Below are 23,611 nucleotides of genomic sequence, written 5' to 3'. Positions count from 1 at the left end.
TCACCTGGGTCTCACTGGCACCTGTGCTGAGCAGCACCTGGATCCAAAGCAGGAGGGGGTTGGTGGGGGGAGAAACAGGAGTAGCTAGGAAGGCTTGGCTTAACCCTTCAGCCCGTCAGGCTTCCCAGCTCGCTCATGGCACACACTCCTGCTGGTGCGGTCAGTCTACGGCAATGGTTCTCGAAGTGTGGTCCCCAGACAGCAGCCCCGGAGGGGTGTCTCCTGGGAGCTCGTTAGAAACACAAAGTCTCAGGCTCCACCTCAGACCTGTTGAATCCAACGGGTCCACTTGAGACAAGGTCACGAGTAGCTACCCATGTGATACAAATTTTCGGAATGCCAGGATTCACGACTGCACTGGAAAACATCTCCCTCGAGTAGATACGAGGAGCAGCAGAAGAGGGAGGGAAGCTTTCATTCCTCAGCAAAGAGGCCAGCTGGGAAATGGCCCCGAAGCAGGACCGCACGACCCACCTGCACCAAGAGGTGGTAGAGATGCTTTACTCAGAGCCGGCATCGATAGCCAAGGAGGGGAGTTCAATGTTTTTGGTACGAAGCCTAACGCCGGCCCATGAGCCCAATCTCCCACTAAGGGGAGAGGGAGAGGACGGACGAGGGCTGTGGCTTTCTAATGCGCACAGTTCACAGCTACACATTTGACTTTGACCAGGTCATCTAGTTCTTGCAAACGAAAGGTAGGCGGCATGATCCCCACTTCAAGATGGGGAAACGGGCCCAGCGAGCTTGCAGGACCTGCACTGGGGTGGAACCTGAAACCCAGGTCTCGATGATTTCAAACCCCCCAGCTCTGCTCTCTCCGCTGGACGACAGGGCCCCAGACCCCAGCCCTGCCCCCAAAGCCCAAACCTTCAGGGAAGGCAGAGCAGAGCCATCAGCTGGGGGTTCTGCACTGCGTCGGGTGGACACAAGGTGGGAGCTGGCTCTCGCCCATCTCTACCTCTTAGCAAACCTTCCCGTGCTCCAGGTATGGTGCTGAAGCTGGAAGTCTCTGATGTTCACTGAGGTGTCCCGGATGATAATGCCAAATGTGGTACCAGAGGGGCTTACAGACCAACTGGGGAGATAAATGTAACCCAACTGAAATATTTCCGAATGCTGGATAGTAAGTGCTTAAAGACCAACAGGAGTGGCTTAGCAATTCCGAGAGGGGAGAGAGAGGAGTGTGCCTTGGAGCAGTCTGGGAGGGCTTCCTGGGTGCAGTGGCACGACCCAGGTGCATCTGTAGGGCTCAGAACCAACACCAGTGCCAGAGGTGGGGCTGCAGAAAGTCTGGCACCTCAGACTCACTCCCCATCAGGCCTCTAAAATAATTCCAGAGGTTTCATTGATGTTTCCCCGGCCTCTTTCCCATAGAATAATTATCTTGTAATGGCGCACATTAATGCAAATTGGGTACACTGGGAAGTATATTTCACAGCAAATGTGCATTCAGGCCTCCAGGTACTGCCCCCTCCCAGCCCGACAAGGTGAGGCAGGCACTCTTCAGTGGGGGTGCTGATGAAGGTCTAGGCTGAGGGTTGGTTATGTGAGCACAGAGGTGGCAGCTCCAAATGGGGAGTCAGAAGCCGGCAGGTGGGGAGGGAAGTAGAGAGCATCCTAGAGTATTGTACTCTCCTCTCTTTCAGGGAAATCACAGCACTACTGTAATCACTCACATCCACACCTCAAAACTCTACTAGCCTCAAGCTCTAGGGAACAAAGGAACAGGAACACCATGTATGGTTGTGTGAGTTGTGCACTGCTCAAGGTGCCTGGCCAAAAAGGAAATGGGTTGATCTTCAGTCGGCCCTCAGCTTGCCACTGGGGCTGTGTCCACTTAAAGGAAGGGCTGCCTTTATGCAGTCTTCACAAAGGGTTCATTTTGCTCCTGCTGTATCCCTATCCCCCAGCACAGTACTAGGCACATAGGAGGGCCTCCGTACATGTTTGTTGCATCACTGAAGGCATGAAACTAAGCAAGAATCCAAGAACAACTACATGGAAGAAAGAAAAGCTCTGAAAGAAACAGGCGTGTTATTCCATTTCACAAATAAGGAACCAGCTTTCAGAAAATTGGAGGCAGGAACCATGACTTTTACTTTTCTTGAATGTCTCTCAACATCTCCGGTTCTCCCTAAGCTTAACCCAGCTCTGAGCACATGACAGGGGTTTGGTAAATTGATCAGCGGGGAAAGAGAGAAACATGTGTTTGTTAAGACCCACCACGAGCTGGAAGGGTGAACAAATGCATGCTATTGAGCAGAAGACACAAGCTCTCCACCTCAGGCTCCCTGCAGAGCATGACGGATAACTTCTCTGGGCCTCAGTTTTCTTGTCTGTAAAGTGGGGATACCCACAATGCCTATCTCATAGGGTTTCTGTGAGAGCAAGTGAAATTAGGTAGGAGAAAGGGTTTTGTGACTTCTGAAGAGCTACGCAAACATCGCTCCCGTGTATTGAGTGCTAGACTTAGTGGTTCAGACTATTACTCAAAGGTCGGCCAACTACGGCCTGTGGGCCAGATCTGACCCACCAACTGTTTTTATAAATTAAGTTTTATTGAACCACAGCCAAGCCATTCATTTGCATATTGTTTGAGACTGCTTTCACTCCACAATGGCAGAGTTGAGCAGTTGTGACAGAAATCTTTCATGTAGCTCACAAAGCCTAAAATATTTACTATCTGGTCATTTCCAGAAAAAGTATGCCAATAGCTGTATTAACTCATTTAGCCTTTCTAACCACCCTATGGGTTAAGTGCTAATATTATCACCTCCATTTTACAGATAAGAAAACTGAGACACAGAGCAGCTAAGTCATTTGCCAGGGTCACACAGTGGGGAAGTGGCAGAGCTGGGAATCAAATCAGGGTGGGCAGAGGCCAGTTTAGAAGGTCCTGGACCCCAAGGACAAAAGGGATGCTTGAGAACAACAGCTTAAAGCTGAATAGAAGGAGGTCATTGCTCATGCAAGAGAGAAAATGCGCAGATATCATCGCCCACGGGAGCTACTCAGGGCTGAAATGGGAAATGAGGCCAAGAAAGGTTCAGATCAAGTTCTGGGGAACAGATTTTTTTTCCAGGGATGCTAAGAGCCCTGGGGGAATAGATCAGTTTCCTAGGGCTGCTGTAAAAAAGCACCAAACAACGGAAACCCGTTCTTCACAGTGCTGGAGGCTGGAAGTCTGAAATCAAGGTGGTAGCCGGGCTGGGTTCCCTCTGAAACCTGTAGCAGAATCCCTCCTTGCCTGTTCCAGGTCCTGCTGGTTGGCGAGCGGGCCTTGGCGTTGGTTGCCAAGTGCAGCAGCAAGCACTTCCATCTCTGCCTTCACTGGTGTCTCTGACTATACGTGGCCATCTTCTTGTAAGGACTCTGGTCATATTAGGTCACAGGTCCACCCTACTCCAGCAGGACCTCATCCTCATTGACGTAATCACATCTGCAATGACCCTGTTTCACGTAAAGTCACATTCTGAGGTACTGGGGGCTAGGACTTCAACCTATCTTTTTTGAGGGGGACAAAATTCAGCCCATAACAAGGAATGCCTCAAAACTCTGAAGGGGCTATTCCAACCCTTCTCTGAGTCAGAGAGTCAGCCAGAGACAGTGAGAGGGAACAGAGCCCTTCAGGCAACCAGGGTGGGGTGAGATCACAGCTATTTGCATGGCAAATGTCCTCTTCTAGAACTTTCCCTGTCCCCGTAGATTGAAAGTTCCTTGAGGCTGGGGGTGGGTCTTATTCCCTCTTGTCTCCACACAGTAGATGTTCAGTAGATCATGTCCAACTGTCCCTCGATTCCTCGTTTGGAAAAGTAGCTAGGCCACGGGGCTGACCAGCTCTCTGGCTCCTCCTGGACTGAAATCAGATGCAAATTAACCAGGCATTGCCAGGCCAGCTGGGATGCTGGGGGCGTCCTGGGGTAGGAGGGCCCTGCACTGGCCCCATCTGCTCTCCTGGCAGGGCTTCTGAGGGCCGTCTGGGCAGAGGCCACACTAATGCCAGAAAGCACGCAGCCCCGTGGCCCTCTGCCTGCGTGTTTGCATGGCTAATGTAATTATGCCCCCGAGATGGTGATACAAAAGGAGCCATATTTGAGAAGGCCTTATAGCCACCCCCAAAGTCCCAGATTTCTTCTTTCTCCCAAAGTCTCTCTCTCTCTCTCTCTCTCTCTCTCTCTCACACACACACACACACACACACACACAGAATCTAAGGAATGTGCCATAAAGAAGTACTGGCCGCAGGGTTGGCCCTGCTGATTTGGAGGCAGGACTGTGCACAAGCACCTACTACTGGCCCCACACACATAACTCAGTCTCTCTCACTCACTCACTCACCAAATACATCCTGAGCTGCTTCTAGTCAACCAAGCACTGGGAATTTAAGGAGGAAAAAGACCACAGTACCAGCCCCCGAGGGGGAAAGATACACAGAAACAGGTAACTGTAGGCTGCAGTATTTACGGGTAAACTGATACCTGGACGAGGGGAAAGCAGGTGGGGATGGAGGTGGAACAAGACTGGCCGGCAGCTGACAGTTCGCGCAGCTGAGTGATGCTTGCACGGGATTCATATTCTTCTTCTACGACTGTATGTGTTTTAAATATTCCATAAGAAAAAAATTAAACTTGGTGCAGTGGGCGTGGGGTGGAGGAAAGAGCATTAAGAATACTTCCCCGAGGAGGCAGTAATCTGGGTCTAATCTGAGAAAGGAGAGGAAGCTTCTATACTGGGGGAGCTTATACAAAACAGTCGTCTTGGTTATAGCAAGATGAAAATGGTGTCCAGCATCACCCAGATAGGAGTTCAAATCCCACCCATAAATTTGGGAAAATAATACCTACCTAACAGAATTGTTGGCATTAAGGAAGGTAATGGACAGGAAGTGCCCACAGTAGGCACTGAATCAATGATCATTTCGTTCATCTTTCCACCTACTGATGCGTCATCAATAGGTATGATGTGTCATCCATCCACCATCCATCCACAGCGCCATCCATCCGTCATCCATCTACCCATCTACCCAGCCACGCATCCATCATCCACCGACCCATTCATCCACCTACCATACATCATCCGTACATCCACCCACCCACCTACCCACCCACCCGTTATCTACGTATTCATTCATTGGTCCGTCACCTATCACCACACGGCATTCTCTTTGTGCTCCCCTTCACACTGTGGACTCCTTTAAGGCAGAAGGGGATAATGTACGTCTTCCTATCCCCAGTGCCACACACAGAGCCAGTGTCCCAGAAAGTGTCCCATGATTTTCTTCATAAGAGGAAATGGATGATGGAAAGTTCTCTTATGTCTGCCTTTGGGGCCACTTGGTCTTAGAACTTAAACTGGAGGCTAAGGAGAATGGAGGTGTGGCTTTTAACTGGGAGGCTTGTGTCCACAGGATTTAGAACCAGAGTAAAGTCTCAGCGCCAGTGCTCTGCAGAGGGGACTGTCTGAATTACGAAGGCCAAACAGTGCAAGTGAGTAAATGCGATAGTCGGGACGGTCTGGGTCATGCTGCTGTAACGAACAGCCCCCAATCTAAGAGGGTCGACACCACAAAGATTTCCGTTTGCCTCACACAACGTCTACTGTGGGTCCAGGCGGCTTTCCAGGGCAGTTGGCCTTCATCCAGGCAGCTCCAATGCTGCACCATCTCAACACAAGGCTCCCGTGCCTCCCGCAGAAGGGGAGAGCTTACACCCCCATCGCACCTTCTCCCTCTCCTGTCCGGACCTGGAGTCCTGTGGCCCTAGAACCCAGCAGGGCTTTTGTATGAAGGTCCTGAGCTGCAGGACTCCAGGCATGGCAGGCGGAGGTGGGAGGATGGGGAGCATGCTGCCGCCAGCTGGTCCACTCCAGGCACTGTCCCAGGCGCACCTTCCCCTTTCACGGCCTGAACCTCCCTCCGCATAAGCCTCCTCTGACTCAGGGCCCCACAGCCTGGCATCTCAGCGTGGCCATTTGTAGCGGAGATATGAACGCCCACCCAATATCCATGTGCCCTGCCCCCTTGCCAGCCCCATGTAGCCAGGAGGGGCCATGAGAATAGTCCTGGCCAGTGGGACGTGAGGGGTGTGACGTGTATCACCTCTGACTGAAGTGCACAAGAATAGGCGTGACTCCGGCACATTCTCTGGCTCCCTCGTTTTCCAACAACAGCAGAGCTTGGTGTGGGCACAGGGCTTTAGGTCTGTAAAGCACTGGCCCCACTATGATCTCACGGGAGCCTCCCCACAGCCACATGCAGCCGGGATCATCGTGGCCTCACCTTCCGGTTGTGGCCACCGAGCCTCAGGGATGCCAAGCGACCTGCTGTGGGTCACACCGCAGCTAAGCGACAGGGAGCTGTCTCCCGACTCTATTGCCTTATTTTGTTCTTTCCCTTCCATCCAGCTTGCCTCCTACCTCCTCACCCCTACACACACACCCACTATCCCCAATACCAAACACCCCGAAGTACCCTTGGAAGTTTCTAATCTAACGGGGGGGGGGTCCCACCCAGGCTCAGGAAGCCCTACTTCCGGAAGGTGGGCATTCCGCCTGCAGGGCGTGGGTCTCACAGCGGGCCTGGGTCTCACAGCGGGCCTGGTGGTCAGGCTGTCTCTCCAAAGCGCTGCTGAAGCAGACTGGGAGGACCGCTGGGCTCTGGGCCCAGACCATCTGCAGCCGCCGTGAGCAGAGGGCCTCCGCTCTTGGCGAAGAGGCCCCTCACACAGGCTTTAGTTTGAGTGTCCCGGTCGCAGGGCTTCCTTGTTTGCTTTGTTCTTAAGGGATCTGTTCATCTGTGGTGTATGCCGTGTCCACTTCTGAAGAGAACACCTGGAGCAGCGGTGAAGAGAGATGCTGATGGGCAGCCCCTCTCCCGCCCCCCTGGCCCAGGCTGGCTTTGTCCAGCTTCCATGGTCTTTGCCTAGACCGTTCCTTCGACCAGGAACACCTTTCTCTTGCCTCTGGCTGGTTGATTCTGCCCAAAGCTCCCGTATGTACAATTAGCCAGTTAAGTCCATACCCCACTCCCCACCGTCCCATCAGGAGTGGGGAAAGGGAGTCAGCGACGGTCTTCTTCCCCAGGTGCCCTCTGCAGGTGAATGCACTAAGTCCATAAATGTGGATCTCAGGGCATCTCACGGAGTTTGTTGGACTCCTGGCTCAGCAGACCCAAAATTCAGGTCTAAAGGGAGCCATCCAGACTGTCGTGCTGCCCCTATGCCCGCCGAGAGAGGGATCTGGGAGGCCAAAACCCTACCTAACAGAGGAAGGAAGGTCCAAATGCCTGCCATTTAGGGCAAGCATTTGAACAGCTGTTGTAATCCGAAGGGGGCACCTGCACCCCAATGTTTATAGCAGCGATGTCCACAATAGGCAAACTATGGAAAGAGCCCAGATGCCCATCAATAGATTAATGGATCAAGAAGACGTGGTTCATATATACAATGGAATACTACCCAGCCATCAAAAAAAGAAAGAAATCTTGCCGTTTTCAACAACATGGATGGAACTAGAGGGTATTACGCTAAGCAAAATAAGTCAGAGAAAGACAATTATCATATGATCTCACTGATAATGTGGAATTTAAGAAACAAAACAGAGGATCATAGGGGAAGAGAGGAAAAATAAAACAAGACGAAATCAGAGAGGGAGACAAACCCTAAGAGACTCTTAACCATAGGAAACAAACTGAGGGTTGCTGGGGGAGGAGGGTGGAGGGTTGGGGTAGCTGGGTGATGGACATTAAGGAGGGCAGGTGATGGAATGAGCCCCAGGTATTACATAAGAATGATGACTCACTGACCTCTGCCTTTGAAACCAGTAATACATTATATGTTAATTAACTGAATTGAAATTTAAAAAAGAAAAAGGAAAAACCCAGCTGTTGTGTAGTGGCTTGTAGCAAGGCATCTTGAAAAGTCCTTTCTTTTTTTCCCTGACAGGCAGAAGTGGGTTTGAATCCCAGCTCTGCACTGTACAAGCTGTGTGACCCTGAGTCAGTAATTACACATCTCTGAACCACTGTTTCTTTCACCAATTGCTAACGAGGCAGCTTACTGATCTTCTCTGAGCCTTGGTGTCCTCATCTACAAAAAAGAATGGATTCTGCCTTCCTCATGGGTTCATTGTAAGCATCAAATGAAATCTGTGTGCATGTGCATACGTGCACACGTACGCACACCCCCCCCCCAGAGCACTGGGGTGTAATAAATGCGGGCTCCCCGGCTTTACAATGACCTATTTATCGCTGGCCTGCTTCACTCCACGAAGATCAATAAACAGCACCTGGAACAGATACCGATCTATTCCAGATACCTTCTTCGGTTCTTTTCACATCCTTCCACTTAGGACCCCTTTATCCCTGGCCCACAAGCTCCATCCAGGCTCCTCGTGAAACTGTTTGAAGACGAGAACAAGGGCGCTGACAGCTGGCAGGACTCCGCCGAGCCCGGGAGAGTCCGGGCAGAGCACGACGTGTCACCAGACGCCAGGCTGCCTGCCCCACAGGCCATCCCCCTGGCTCCTCGGTCCACACGTCCTGCAGGGACAGTGCAGTCGAGAGCAGGAGGGGCCACGCTGGGCCAAGGGCGGGATGATCGTATCCCGAGGGGACATTATGTCAGCCCCACCGGAGGACTGTTTGCGTCCCTGCACACCGTGGAGCAGCCTCAGAGGAGCGGGGAGCAGTGGGCTCCGTGGGTCTCGCTAAGCTTCTAGATCCTGCATGCGGTCATGGCGGGGGGGGGAGGGAGGCCTGGAAGGTGCCCTTCTCTAGGGGGTTCAAAGAAAAAGAGAGACAGCTGTGTGTGTGGATTTTGACAAGTGAAGATGGCTTGTCTCTAGCACATGACTCTGGGGGCATGGCAGCCATGGGACCGTGGGCAAGCTCACTTCTGAGCCTCAGCACCCCTCCCCCGCCTATTACACCTGCCTCCCAATTCCTTGTGACGTTCAAAGGAGACAATGTGTGGAAACATCTGTGGGCTGGACCCCTGACACCCAGGGCCCGGCCTGTGCTGGCTGACTGCCTCAGCTTCCTGCCCGTCCTGCCACCCTGCTGGGGGGCAGCCAGGGAAGGAAGGCCTGGCCATCCAGGGTGCCAGATGGGCAAGGAAGACCACGGGAGGCTAACATGCCCCACCAATGATACTATGAGTTCTAGGAGGCACTAGAACTAAAAGAAAAAATCCAAATTGCTAACATTTATGGAAGCTTCCAGGGGCCCTGTGCTGAGTGAGCACTGTACAGGCCTTACTCCCTTTGGACCTCAAAACAGCCCTGTGAGGGGCACGCTCTCATCATCCCCATTTTACAGTTAGGGAAACCAAGGCACTCTGATGCTTCTCCGTCTGGCTCTCAGAAGAGACCAACGGGGGTGTTTCTTGTAACAGGGTGGAAGGGCTAGAGAAGGGAGCTAAGGGTCTGGAGCAGACAGCTCCTGCACCCTCAAACAGCTTGCCCTACCCTCCGAGGGCATGTGCCTTTGGAACTGGGAAGCACGGGCTTCTGGACGGGTTGCTGTTGGCCAGCCTGGCTGCAACCCACACCAGCAACCACGTATTTTGAGGGAGGTGGGAACTTATTCCCCATTATCCTCCTCATCACAGAAAGGCTGTACTCTAGGTTCCAACTCTGGGTTTCAAACCGTGTTGATCCTGGGGCCCCTGGGCTAGGGGAAGGGTCGGGGTGGGGGGAGAGGTGACAAAGGAAAAGGGATGGTGCGTTCATAGTTGTAATTTACCAGTGGCAATTAGCTTCCTAAGACGGCTAACCTTTCAACCTTCTGCCTGCCTTCACTGGGGGAACTATTGACATTTAGAATCTGCAAGCCAAGTGCTGCAGCAAGAGGGAGGCAATGTTTTTCTAATGGGGACTCAGAGCCTGTGGATGTGTTCTCCCAGCCTGGGCCATTTGCATCCTTACAGGGTGTGGGTCGAGCTGCATTTTAACAGGTTTGTTGGCTTTCTGGAAAAGTGACTGCCAGGGACTGTGGGAAGTTTTGGACATGCGGGTTCCAGACCCAGCTGATTTTGCACCCTCACACCGTCTCGGTGCTCTGGGCCTGCCAGGAAGAGGCAGCAGAAAGGGTGGCTCTGGTCTGGAGTGCGCCGGGAGACTGCGCTCTCTCACAACCCAAGGAACTAAAAGATCGGGGTCCTTCTCCTGGCCGGCCTTTTGGCCCAAACCCACCCTCTTCCCAGGAAAGATTGTGTGTTCCCATGGTTACTGTGTCCAGCCTTCTGCCTCCAGCCAGCATGGCCCCCTTCCTCCAGCCCAGCCAGGCGCCTGATCCTTTGGTCCATCTATCTGTCTATCCATCCATTTATCCATGCAAGCTGCTAACATTTACCAAGGGCTTACTATGTACCGGGCAATATTCTAGGCACTGTGGATGCAACAGAGAATAGGACAGACCCAGTCCCTGAACTCATAAAGCCTACCTTCCAGTAAAGAAGACAGAGAAACAAAATAAATATGTGGAATATCAATTGTGCAACGTGCTGGGGAGAAAATACAGGAGGGAAGCAGAACGGGGCACACTGGAGCAGAAGACTTGCACTTGCACTCTTAGACAGGAACAGCCTTCCTGAGAAAAGCAAAGACCTGAAGCGGTAAGGAGTAAGCCATGGAGGCAGGGGGAACAGGAAGTGCAAAGGCCCTGAGGTTGCCGAGAGAGACCTGCCATGTGCAGGGGACAGCAAGGAAGTCAGTGCGGCTGGAGATGGTTGAACAAGGTGGGGAGAAGCAGGCCAGGATCACACAGGGCTACATATGCCTCCAACGGGCTTTCGCTCTTCTTCTGCATGCTATGAGGAGCCCCTGGAGAAATGGCATGCCCTGTTCAGTGTTTTAAAAGCCCCACTCCGGCAGCTTTGTGGAGAGATTTCAGGGGCTCAGAGAGATAGGCAGAGAGCAGCGAGGAGGCTGTGGCAGTAATTGAGAGGTCCTTACAGCCCCACAAGAGAAAGTGAGTCTTTAAACTCCCCAGACAGGGGCCCATCCTGACCCTGAGAAAATTCTGGAACTCAGCTCAGCTGGGATTTCTAGCCATTTCAGAGGCCAGCACTGCCCTCTGGGGGCTTAAAGCCTATCTTGGGATGAGAGGACGCCTGCTTTAAATAATCATTAGCCTTACTGCAGCATTTGCTAACCACTCTCCCCCCAGGAGTCACTGAGGGGCCCCAGTTAGAGGTACAGGACTCAGGCCCCTTACCCAGAGAGAGAGATGAGCCCTGAAGAATAAACCCTGCAAAGACCCCTTGTGCCTCCCAGCGCTTTAACCCTTGCAAGTACTTTCCCCTGCAATAGCTCACGCACCTCTCACCACATCCGACAAGTTAGCTCCTTTTATTATTATTATTCTTGTTTCTGCTTGGCAGGTGGAGAAACTGAGGCCTCAGGTGGAGGACAGAGTGACGACAGGGAGGAGAGGCTGCGACACGAGCCTGGGGTGGGAGGGTCCTGAGTCTCACGGCCTCCCACCCCCCTTGCCAACGAGCCCCTTCTCCCTCCAGGCTGGGATGGCAAGGGCAAAGGCAGTTTTCCTCCTGGCCACGGACACCAGCCGTCCACAAGCTGACTCTGAGACCTGGTCCAGCAAACACCTCCCAGGTCCAAGAGTCCCTTTCCCACAGAGGAACCTGGCTCAATTTCACCCAGAGAAAGAGGTGCAGGAGGAAGAGGAGGGTCGGGTCACCCCAAGCCAGCCTTCCTTCAAGGGTCTCTGTGCCCCACCTCCTCAGGTTTGCCTGCCCTGGTGTTGTTGGGGGAAGGTGCTGATGGCAGCCATTCAACCCCTGGGGGCTGGAGCGTCTGGGGCGTGTCTCTGTGGACCTGTGTGGCTTGTGGCTGACGGGGCTCAGAACTCGGAGGGAGGAAGGGAGAAAGCAGTGGGGAAGCCCTCACCGGTCCTGGTCATTTCAGCAACCCCGCCCTGTCCTCACCGTGGCCTTCTCTGGGCTCTGCCCACCTGGTCACTCATCGAACCCCAGGGACAGCGCGGGCACAGTGCAGTCTGGTGAGGCTTCCTCCGAAACTTGAGCCCACATTTATAATAGATTTATAAGAACTGTGTGGACATGTTTGCTTTTTTTAGCCCCTCATAAGTGATGCCATTATGGCGGCTGTAACTCTTATTTACTCCATCAGCAGGCTGCTGGCAACGGCACAAAAACAGATTTGGAGAATTTATCTCATACATGCATCATGAGGAGGCAACCGAGGCGCACAGGTGAGATTTATGTGGGCGGAGGTGGGGGGGGGGGCGAGGATCCATCATCCCACCTTCGCATTAGCACTGCTCCTCAAAGAGAGCCATTACCCTTCCTCCTCAGAGCAAAGGGATTGCTTCAACGTCCCCCTGCAACAGGCTCAGCTCTCCTCCTGGCTCGCTGGGTGGGGCTGTGCTGAGGCACTTGGGGGCCTGACGTCCCTCAGAGAACAGCGGAATCCACGGAAGGTGTGGGGCCTGAGTCAGGACGCGCCACACAAGGGAGGCCGGGGTGCTTGGGCAGCGGTTGTTTCATGCACTGAACGAGCCCTCAAAAGCCCGCACAGCATCCTCATCCCTGGTCCAGATCCTTGGCTGCGCTGTCACTCCTACTCGAAATCCCTCTCTCCCTCCTGTCCTATCCCAGGTCTGCCCAGGCCTCAAAGCCCCACTCAAATCGTGCCCCCTGCCCGATGCTTTCCCTGACGGTCAACGCAGAGGGGGAGGAGAAGGTCCCCCGAGCTGAGAGGACAAGGACGAGGATGAGGGGCCAAGGCCCGACTCCATACCGACCAGGCCTCCCGTTGCTGGGACTCAGTTTCCTCATCTTTAAAATGGGAGGCTGTACAGAGGACTTTCGGGACCTTTCCAGATCTGAAATTCACTGAATGTCCCAGTCCTCATCCTCACCAGCCCTCCCATCTTTGAACTGCTAAACCTCTTTCGGGGGTTCTCATCTCTAGCTGCATATTAGAATCCCCAAGAAGCTTTAAAAAATTTACCAAAACCTAGCCCTACCCTTCACCAAATAAACTGGAATCTCTGGGGTGGGGCTCGGACAGTGGCATTTTTTAAATGTCTACGTTATTCTAATATCCAGCCAGAGTTGGGAGAACCCTCTTGGGATCTGGATAACCCAATTTATAATTATTATAACAGATGCTAAATGGATGGATGGATAGGTGAGTGGGTGGGTAGAGAGATGGATAGGTGGGTGAGTGCATGGATGGAAGGATGGAAGGATGGACGGACAGACGGACGGACGGACAGATGGATGGGTAGGTAGGTGCATGCACGGACGGTGGGTAGATGGGTGGATTGGGTGGGTGATAAAGGGATGCTTCCTAGCCATTGTTTGCTATTTTCTTTGGGTGGACCTCTTATCATCAAGACTATGAGCTGTCTTAGGGCAAGGATTTTTCACATCCTTTTGTTCCCTGGCAATGCTCAGGTGGAGCCAGAGACAACCAGGGCTCAAGGAGTCCTAACACCCTTGCATGGTAAGAACACTAGACTAGAAGACGGCATCCCTCATTTATCGTGACTCTAGTTCAGTCAACTTGCCTTAGGCTTCTCAGGGCTTTAGGAACAACAACAAAATAGTAATAATAACCTCTGCCAACTTGTCAAGGTCAACTGGCCCAGATAAAAGTTAAAGTGTAGTACACATGGGGGATAGCATTATTATCATTATCTCTAATATTTAGTTCCCCAATTGAACACTCTAATATAATCTCTCTCATATTTAGTCCCCAACCTCCCCTGCATCGCTGACAGTGAGATGCCATCCTGACTTTGGTGACATTTTAGCAGCCACCCTGAGGGCCCAGACCCCTACCAATGGAGATATAGGCCCAGACATTCTGGGGTCCCTTGAAACCTAACACAGACCCCTCTCCATTCTCAGCCAAGAGGCCACAACCCAGCACCCTGGCATCACTTCTCTCCGCCTGAGGCCTTAGCCTTTCTTTCACCGGCTCTCTCCTCCTGGCCAGCACCCCTGCTCCCCTCAGACCTTGAGCTACCAGTTCTGCTCGGTTCCCAGTAGGCTCCCAGGAGCCAGCGTGGGCCCTGACTCCAACACGCCAGCCTGCTGGGCTAAGGCAGCAGCTCTCACCAAGCTCCTGCCACCAGACTGTGGTCCATCCCGCACTCTAGTTCATCCACACATCTTGAAAACGCAAACCTGATCGGGTCCCCTCCTGCTTTAAAATTCTCAGTGGGCTCCTTCCTGAGAGCTCCCTATAGCCTGATCCTAACAGCCCTCTCCAGCTCCAGCCCCTTCCTTCCACCTAGCCTACGCCCCTACCACACGGAGTTGTCAACATTTCTCAGACACGCTGCGTGCTTTTCCAACTCTAGGCCTTTGCATAGGCTGTTCCCACTGCCTGGAATTAATCCCTTCCCTGCTCCAGCCTCTTCACTTGATCAACTTCAACTCAGCCTTTAAACATCACGTCCACGGCCACCTGGATGAGGACTTTCTCCATTGGCCTGGGCAGCATTAGTGGCCTGGCAAGTGGTACATGCATGAACACGGACTTCAAGTGTGTTCTTTGAAAAATCTCAACATAAGAAGGTCCAAATAATGCAAGTAGGGCTTCACCCTATTTTATAAAACTCCACTTGAAACACAGTCATTGAGGGGAGCCCTTGAACAGGGACCTACCTTAGGAGAGTTGATACAACCCCCAAACATGAGGCACCTCCAGGTTTACGGAGTGATCAGGGGAAGATGAAAGGAAGGAAGGAAGGAAAAGGAAAAAAAAAGAGGAAAAAGAGGATGAGACATAAAAAGGAAGAAGGGAATCGTCCAGAAAATGCATGTCTCTATCTTGATATCATAGAAGAAGCTATTCTCTAGAAGCAGGCAATACAAGCAGGTGACATTACTGAGGTAGGCATAGAATCCGGGTAAGTGGCGGGTGTAGACATAGAATCTGGGTACCTGGGTAACCATCCCTCCAGTGTTGAACCACACAAGAAAGAGTACCTTTCACCAACCCAGTCTCGATAAAATACACCCCAAGTGCCAACCTGAATTGCCCACTGCCACTGGACAAGATGCACGGTCCAACTGTGCCAATTTTCCGCGGACAGGCTGCAAAGTCCCGCACTTTAAGATTACTTCATGCAACGTCAAGTATAAATACTTGGGGCCGTTGGCATTAAGGACTCGATGGAACTACCAAGAGTCACGGGCCCAGGACGACACCCCACTGAAGCTCATACGCGTTAGCTAATGCAGCTTTCAATTACACTCGCCCATTTTAAATGGTAAAAGATGTAATGTTAATCAAACATTTAGTTTGCAAGTGTTTTTCTTCGTAAATGTCATGTACAAGGAGACATTCTGACGTGACCCACAACCTGATTGCAGGAGGGTGCCTCACTCGGTGGTGTGTATTTGCATTGGGGTGCAGGGAGGAAAGGAGCAGTCTCTTTGATTCCCAGGCTCTGTGAATTTCTCTTCTCATTTCAGAATATGTAGCATTTGGAAAATAAACCTGGTGCTATTTATAAAGTTTCGTAACATTCCGGTCTCGACTCAATTTTCACAGTAAGTATCTTACCCCTGAAGCAAGCTCTGTGATTCCAGGGCCGAGTCAATATAAGGGGCCAATTTGTTGTTCAATTACTGGTTATTAAATCACAATACTGGGAAGCCGTACATGGCCACACTGCTTGGGTTTTAAATACGAAGCAACGCCTCTCTGATTTGGGGACCTCTCGGGGTGGGGGTGGGGGGCGCGCAGGTTCCCATCTCTTTCCTAGAGACTGCTCACAATAAAAAGGAAGCTCCAAATGCCAGTGGCAGGAGAACGGACTTCATGACCGCAGGAAGCCATTGCTAGTAGCGGGAGCGTGTGAATGCGTGACAGTGGGTCAAAGGCTTCTGGAAAGCATGGAGACAGCTGGCCCTGATAGGGTGATCCAGCCCTTAGCACCTGAACTGTGGTCCCAGACCAGCTGCAGGGGCATCCCACAGAAATGCAGAATTTCAGGCCCCACATTTTACCCCCTTCCCAGCTACTGAATCAGAACGTGCATTTTAACAAGATCTCCCGGGGACATGTGTGCACGTTACAACGCAAGACGTCCTGGTCTAGTTAATGCCCAGTGACTCTTCCCAGTCACTGGAAGTCTCTGATCCATTTCATTTCATCTCCTCAGAAGAAAGGAAATAAAAGCCAGAGAAATAAGCGGGACCCCTCAATGACAGCAGGCTGTAGGTACCCATAACACAGACAGGTAAGCTCCACAAGGCATCACTTATGAGAAGGGGCACAAAGTGAAGATACCACCCAGGACTCTGGTGACTGGGGCTCCAGACCTGACGCAGCCAGAAACTTACTATGTGACCCTGGGCCTCAGTTTCCCCACCTGTGCCACAGTGACAGCGGAATTCATTATCTCCAAGGTCCCTTCTAACCCTATCATTCTCTGCTTCTGCTCAGAGATGCAGGGAACAGCTCTCGCCAAGCTGCATGCAGACTTTTCTCACTGGGAAAATTAATTCAGTCCTCAATGTTGCAGTCTATAAATTACTGGCCAATCTGTTTCAGAAATATTAAGGGAACATTTATAAATTGCATCTTCCATTCAATGCTGCAGAGGAAAGATCTTGGGGCCTTCAGATGTTTATCTTACTTAAAGCCCCAGCTAGAATCAATCTCCCCCAGCTTTCACGGGACAGAACATCATTTCGGGGGTTGGGGGGGGGTTACCATATGTCAGGCTGACTCTCCCCTCGCTTTCTCCCCAGTCCCTGATCTGGAGAATTTACTTTCCAGAATTCAAGCTAGGGATTTTGAGCGAAGCAAAGTGAGGGTGGGGAGTATGGGGGGGGGAGGTTGGTTGTGACAGGAGGCTGGGGTGGGCACACGCCCTTGATCCACACTCACGAGGCAGAGGGTCGCATCGCTGGCTTGGGGGCCCTGAGAACAGGCCGGGAAGTTAAGCTGTCTTCTGCAGTAATGGATTTTGACAGCATAACAAGTTAATTCGTCACTGTTTTGCAACTTATTTGAGAATTCATCAGTAAGCAGAGTCCCACAGGACAGCTTGTAATCACTTGTAAACTCAAATTAGGTCTCCCAGTTAAACACGGTTGATACCAGGTAGAGTCGGACTCCTACCAGTGACTACAAATGCACCGCTCTCACCTTCTCCCTCACATCAAGGACACGCTCTGGCTAGGGGTGATGTAAGCCGCTGAAGGCCAAGTTCCAGGCACCAGCCGTACTGAGTGATCACCCTAATTGGAAACAGCCTGATGGGAGGGAAGAAAGGTGGACCAGGTTCCCCCCATCCCTTAAATACACCACATTCTCTTCTCCTCGCTTATTATGATTACGTTTAGGCTCATTGATGTGTCATCATGAAAAATGAAATGAACTAGGATAAAAAGGCTTGTTCGGGGCCCGGCTCCTTGAGTAGAATTAATACCTGAGCTAAAGCCCCTTCCAGCAGGGTCTTCCTAATACTTTATTACAATAGTTTATCAGGAACAGTTATTTTAATACCAGGCCATAAAGACCGTATCAGGTGGCAGCTTTATTTCCCAGGAGTTAAATATTAATTGCCACACAAAAGGAATATAAAAATGACATGGGGAACAAATATTCCAGCTTCCTGCAAAGTGGAAAGAATTCTTTAATATTAGCATCTCCACGATAGGGTGCACACTGAGGCTTAATTAAAATGCACAATTATTCTACTTTTTTTTTTCTTCTTGGTGGCTTCAAGGAGCTGGGCACACAGATGGAAGCCAGGGCCACATCCCTGCAAGATGGGCTGACAGCTCTCGATAAAGCACTGCCTCTCGGTAGCAGAATGGGGCAACCGCAGTAAACGGTTAATATCAGAATACAGGCCATGCAGAAGGCAAACGCGACTTTACCTAAGAGCCTTAAAATGTTTTAACTACCATTTCAATCAAGTCTGGAAGTTTGAAATGTGGCACTAAACACACTTCTTGGAGAAGCTGTTTTCTTTCCACCCCCAGAACTAATAAATCCAAAAGGCCTACTTAGGCTAAGACAAGGCAGAAGCTGAGGAAGCAGTTTTGGGAACTGCTAAAAAAAAAACAAAACCATCCATCCAAGGGGTTGGGGGGCAGCTGTGGGCTGGGTCTGCCCCCCCCCACCGCCCACCCCCGTGCCATGAGGCAGGAGGGGATTTGGGGCAGGGTGTGCAGGGCTGGGATATCCTAGTTATACACCTCCCCCAACATTCCCACTCTTTCCACAGCTCCAGAGAAAGTGAGGAAAAGGGCTTCTGGGTTCCCCAGCCATATCCCCACTCTGCAGAAGGGAGGCCTCAAAGGGTCACTGCATCCAGTCCCCTCCTTCAAGGGTGGCCCTATTCCAGGGCAACTCCCGCCCCCCGTCCAGGAAAGAGGAGGAGACGGTGCTGCCTCCCTTAATACCCGAGATGCGGTTACTTAGCTGGTACCCGTCGGCACATCTGTTCCAGCTACTACAAGCCTCAAATATTTCCATACTAGTGGGTAAAGCCCCATTTCCCTGAGCCCTTGAAGTCCCTCGGACCACTGCCCCAACCATCTCACCCCCTTCACTGGGACCTCCCCTTCCAGGACTCCCAACCACTCAGCAATTCAAGGATTCATTCCTGCCTCAGCTTGGCAGCTTGAGGTCTGGGGGTGGGTGGGTCCGTACCCTCATCTCACACACACACACACACACACACACACACACACACACACACGCGCGTGCGCGCGCGCGTATTTCTAACATCACCTCTCATCACCGTGGAGGAGCTGCTCTGGACCTGGGCCCACTGAGAATCCAGCCACCTAAACCCCTTAACTCACATGGAGGGCCAGCAGGAGGGTGTGACTGGTGGCATGGCCAAGGGCGAACCCAGAGCAGGGCTGGATCCCCCCCCACCACCACCATCCTTCCCACTCAGAAGTCCTCCCCCAGTTCTAACCCAAGTTCTTGCTGCTTCCAGGCATCGCTTTCTCTGGCTCAGTCCTGCCAGCCTCATTAGGGCCCCGCTGCCCCTTCTCCCAGCCCCTGGCATTCCTGCAGAGGAAGACGGCACCCCGCTCTCTTTCCACTAATTGGGTTTTAATGGTCCGGGCCAGAGGGATGGGCTCGTCGGCTGCCACGTTTGGCCCCAGGCCAGCTGGGGACGCCAGGAAAAGGAGGGAGTGCGGCTTAATGAGCAACACCTGCAGCCCTCATGACCACTTGCTTCTGACTCAGCCGAGCCCTGAGCCCCTCGTCCCCGCCTAGTCTCAAAGACACTAGCAATCCACTTGCTCCGGGTGCCTAAGTTGAAGGAACATGAGTCGTGCAGGCTTGGGAGAAGCAGAGATCCAGTAATTCTCATCTGTCAGGACAGGGGCAGGGCCAGCAGGCCTGCCAACCTTCGAGAAATGCTAAGGATAGGTCTCAGACCCCCAGAGACTGCCCTTCCCACTCCGGGTGTAAGACAGAGCTGCTCCTTCTAGAAGCCAGGCTCCCAAGCAGGGAGCTAATGTGTTGATTTATTTACCTAATTACAGTAGAACAAACAAGCTGGAAACTAAGGTGATCTGTGCTCTTGTTCAGAAAGCAGCCACACCTCCCTGCCTGGGTTCTTGGGAAGTTGAGCAGCAGGGCAAGGACAGGCGAGGGCCTGAGCGGGCACCTGGGAAGGCACAAAAGGGCGTGTGGGCACACATTAAGGTCCCGACCTGGCCAGTCTCTTCCCTCGCATACCCATCTTGATCCCCAATATACCTGCTGCTCCAAACTGTCCCCTGCTCCTGAGTGACCCTAAGCACTCCAGCTTCCATGCCTTTGCTCCTGCAGAACCCTCAACCAAGTGGCCTCCCCCTTTTTACTGCACCTGTCCTCCGAGCCCCCAAGGCACTTGGCCTGCCCACCACTTTGGTCATCTGGCTCTCTACGCATGTCTGTCCCTATGGCAATGGCTCCCGGGCCCCCTGGGGAAGGCAGGGGCCACACTGGGCACTGGAGGAAGCAGGGAGCCCCCTGTTGGGACTAGAGTAGAAGATGGGGAGCACAGAAAGAGGAGGGTGCTGGGGGGTGCAGAGAGCGGGGCCTCAGGAGGGACTGAAAAATGTGACTTAATAGGTATGTCACCAAATTGTGGTAACTGAAGGCTGCCCTCCCACCCCCTCAACCCTGGGGGTGGGGCTTCTGGGGGTGGGGCCAAGGGGTTAAGCCCTGACTCTACTCAGAGGACCAGGGAAACTATAGCTCCATTCTGACTGCTGAGGAGACTGAGCCCCGGGTAGGTGAAGGGAGCCATCCCAGGCCATCCCCAGGCACTCAGGCCGAGGCAGCGTTCCCACCACACTGTCCCCTTCCTCTAATATCCCCATCCCCCCCCACCCTGGCCCAGGCTCAGAAAGGCCTCGCCACCGGCATCTCAGCTTTAGACGCATTTATTCATTCATCCCCATTTTTCTTGAGTATGGGGCACTGTTCCAGGCACTGGGGATAACGCTGGTGAAGAGAACCAGAGGCGGCCCCTCAGCGTGCTTGCAGGCTACAGGAGAGACGGACAGCAGCCACGCAACCGGGCCAACACGATGGTCACAGATTGCCATCAGAGCCGGTGCAGTGGTGTGGTGAGTGGGGGGAACGGTGCATGGGTGCCTCCTTTGGGTCAGGTGGTCAGGGAAGGCCTCCCTGGGAAGGGGGCACAGGATACATGAGGGACTAAGAGGAGCCAGCTCTGCAAAGATTGCAGGAAGCCCCTTCTAGGCAGAGGGATCCACAAGTCAGAAGGCCCCAAGGAAGCCAATGTGGCTGATTCACAGCCTGCAGGGGTGAGGATGGAGGAGGCAGCCCAGGGCCCGGGAGTGCCAGGTCTTGTCAGCACAGCCAAGACTTTGGAGATTCTGGATTTTTCCTAAGGATAATGGGGAGCCACTGGAGGATTTTTAGCAGGTGAGATGAGATCTAATTCATTTATTCAACCCATATCTTCCCACCTGGCTGCCCTGCATTCACCTTCGCCAGCAGGAGAACGGGGCCTCAATATTATGGCTGCAAAGAGTTGAATTTTGCAACAACTGATGGGAGCTTGGAAGCAGGTCCTCCCCAGTGGGATTCCCTGGTAAGACTACAGCCCACTGATACCTTGGTTGCAGCCTTGAGACCTCCACAGAGGGCCCAGCTAAACCATGCCCAAACTCCTGACCCACAGAAACTAGAAGGTAGTGTGCTTTGGTTTGTGGTAATTTACCATGAGGCAGTAGAAAACTGAAATATGATGAATGAAATATGCAGGTATTTGGAGGAAAACAAAGGCAGCAAGACAACACAGCCAGTGCAAAGGCCCTGAGGCAGGAGAGGAATCCCATGGAGGTCAGAATGACAGACACGCAAGGCAGTAATTGTAGGAGATGAAGTTGAATGACATGACTGAGTGACGTGGAGGGTTTTTTTGTTTTTAGTCTGATAGACATTTTGTTAAACAAGCCCTCTGAATGATCGAGAAGCATATTTTCAGATGTGGATTTTAAAAATACAATCTACAGGGGCATCTGGCTGGCTCAGTTGATAGAGCACGTGATTCTTGATCTCAGGGTCATGAGTTTGAGCCCCACGTTGGGCATGGAGTCTACTTTTAAAAAATAAATACATAAATAATAAAAACTTGAAAAATACAATCTACCAAGACAACTAGGAGCGATATACATATTCAGAGCAATTAAGATGCCTCCTGAGCCACAGTTATAGTGGTAATACGGTATATATTCACTGCCCCCAAATTTCATTTTTACCCAAATGCTAACAAGTTCCATAGTTTCACACCAATGGCTTTGTACCAAGATAATGCGATCCTTTTATTTGGGAACACTCTGGGACACACCTGAAGCTTTAACCATCATTCCTAAGTAGCTCCTGGATTTTGAGCAGAAGAGGGACCTGCTCTGACTCATGATTTAGAGTCCACGCTGGCTGCTGGGTGGAGGATGGGCCATAGAGGGCGAAGGTGGATGCAGGGCAGTGGGGTGGGAGGCAGCTGCACCAGCCCTGGTGAACAATGAGGGACCTTGCTGTTTGTCCCCTCCCACCAAGCAGCTTGGCTGGTCTCTGACAGGCCCTGGGGTGGCCTGCAAATGCTGGCAAATGACACAGCCTGGTCCCCATCCCCAGGCAGCAAAACCTCCAGGCCATAGCTTTAGCCCAAACCAGGGTGCAAGGCCTTGGTATTGTACAAGCTTCTACTGCGTGCAAGGCCACGGTCCTCGTCTTTAGCTTTTCCGTCTGGCTTACGAAGACCCCAGGCTGCGCTTAGAGCAGATGCTAAGCTTTCTTCAGGGACTTTCCCTGATGAATCCCCCAAACCTGGGAGTATTCCTTCCGCTTCCAGCTCCCCACACTTGGGGGTTACCCGTTAAATTTCCCTCAGTCAGATTAAAACCCACAGAGGAAAGGATTAAAGGGAGTGGAACAAATGTTGCTTAAGAACGCGCTGCTTATCAGGCGGTGTCCTGGGAGCATGCATCTCTGAAATGAAGTTGGGATTGCCGGGATTGTCTTTTCTTTTTTCCTAATGAGGAGACAAGCTCAGAAAAGTCAAGGAATAGGCCCGAGGTTGCACAGAAACTCTCTGTTCGGCAGCTGGGATTTGAACCCAGTCTACATGACTCCAAGGTCCATGTTTCAGAACCCACCACCATGCCAGCCACCTGGCACTTGGACGAAACATCAAAGTAAAACACGGAATAAAACAACTCCAACTCCACCAAATAACCCACTTTTCCCGGTACCTAGGGCAACAGCATTCCAGGATAATTAATGAGTTAAGGTCATCTCTTAGGAGGGTGGGGGTTTGTGGATTATATGTTTAATTCAAGTGCTATTATTCCATGATATATTTATGTTTTCTTAAAGTGCTATTATTCCACTGTCTCATAGACAGGATCTAGACTCCTCCCTCATCCTGGGAGCTCTGAGAGTCAGAGCCTTGGGCCCCCCCGCACCAACCTGAGAGCTTCTGAAGGGACCAGACCCCACACAAGCCCTGCCTACTAGGCCCCATCCCCAGCACCTATTCACAGGACCCTGTGTTCACATGGACCCCACAGGTTTTAGAAGACTGGTCATAGCTGACCTGGGCAAGAAGAGAAGCACACTTGGCCCTGGCTGAGGCAGGAGGGGGCATGCCCACCACCATAGCACCTAACATTTTTTGGCAATTGTCAGAAATGGCATTTACAAGTGAAACTTTGCAGTATAATCAATAGACTAGGAAATTATGGAACATAAATCATGAGTCTCTTTGTTCTGTGGGGATGAAAAAAAAAGTCAAGTTTATCACCGGAATTGAAAACAAAAGGGGGAAAATGATGAGCGCCCCCTCCTGGCGAGACCACCTATTGCCAAGTATCCTGGACACCGTCCTCCCCTCATTTTTGTTTGGATCTGCGGGCCCACCACACTGGGGTTGACACTGGGGTTGGGCGACTGGTTAACTCACTTCAAAGTGGTATTTCCCCCATGAAACTCCAGACCGGCTCCCTAAGAGATACCGCCCTGCGGCAGGCAGGGGTGGGTGCCCAGATGCTCTAGAAATTCTCTCCTCAGCAAACATTTCCTGGTCCGGGAGGACACTGCCAAGTGTGGCTTA

General features: G+C 52.1%; 1 protein-coding gene across 2 annotated transcripts in view; it reads right to left on the bottom strand.

The window, feature by feature from the left end:
• MEGF11 (multiple EGF like domains 11) overlaps window positions 1-23,611 on the bottom strand; it is a 219,194-nt gene that overhangs the window by 123,522 nt on the left and 72,061 nt on the right. The gene's annotated exons all lie outside the window — the stretch shown is intronic.

The sequence above is a fragment of the Ailuropoda melanoleuca genome, chromosome 5 (genome assembly GCF_002007445.2).
Source record: "Ailuropoda melanoleuca isolate Jingjing chromosome 5, ASM200744v2, whole genome shotgun sequence".
Lineage (NCBI taxonomy): Eukaryota > Metazoa > Chordata > Mammalia > Carnivora > Ursidae > Ailuropoda > Ailuropoda melanoleuca.
Note: the sequence above shows the minus strand (reverse complement) of the source record. Positions and strands in the feature narration are given on the sequence as shown.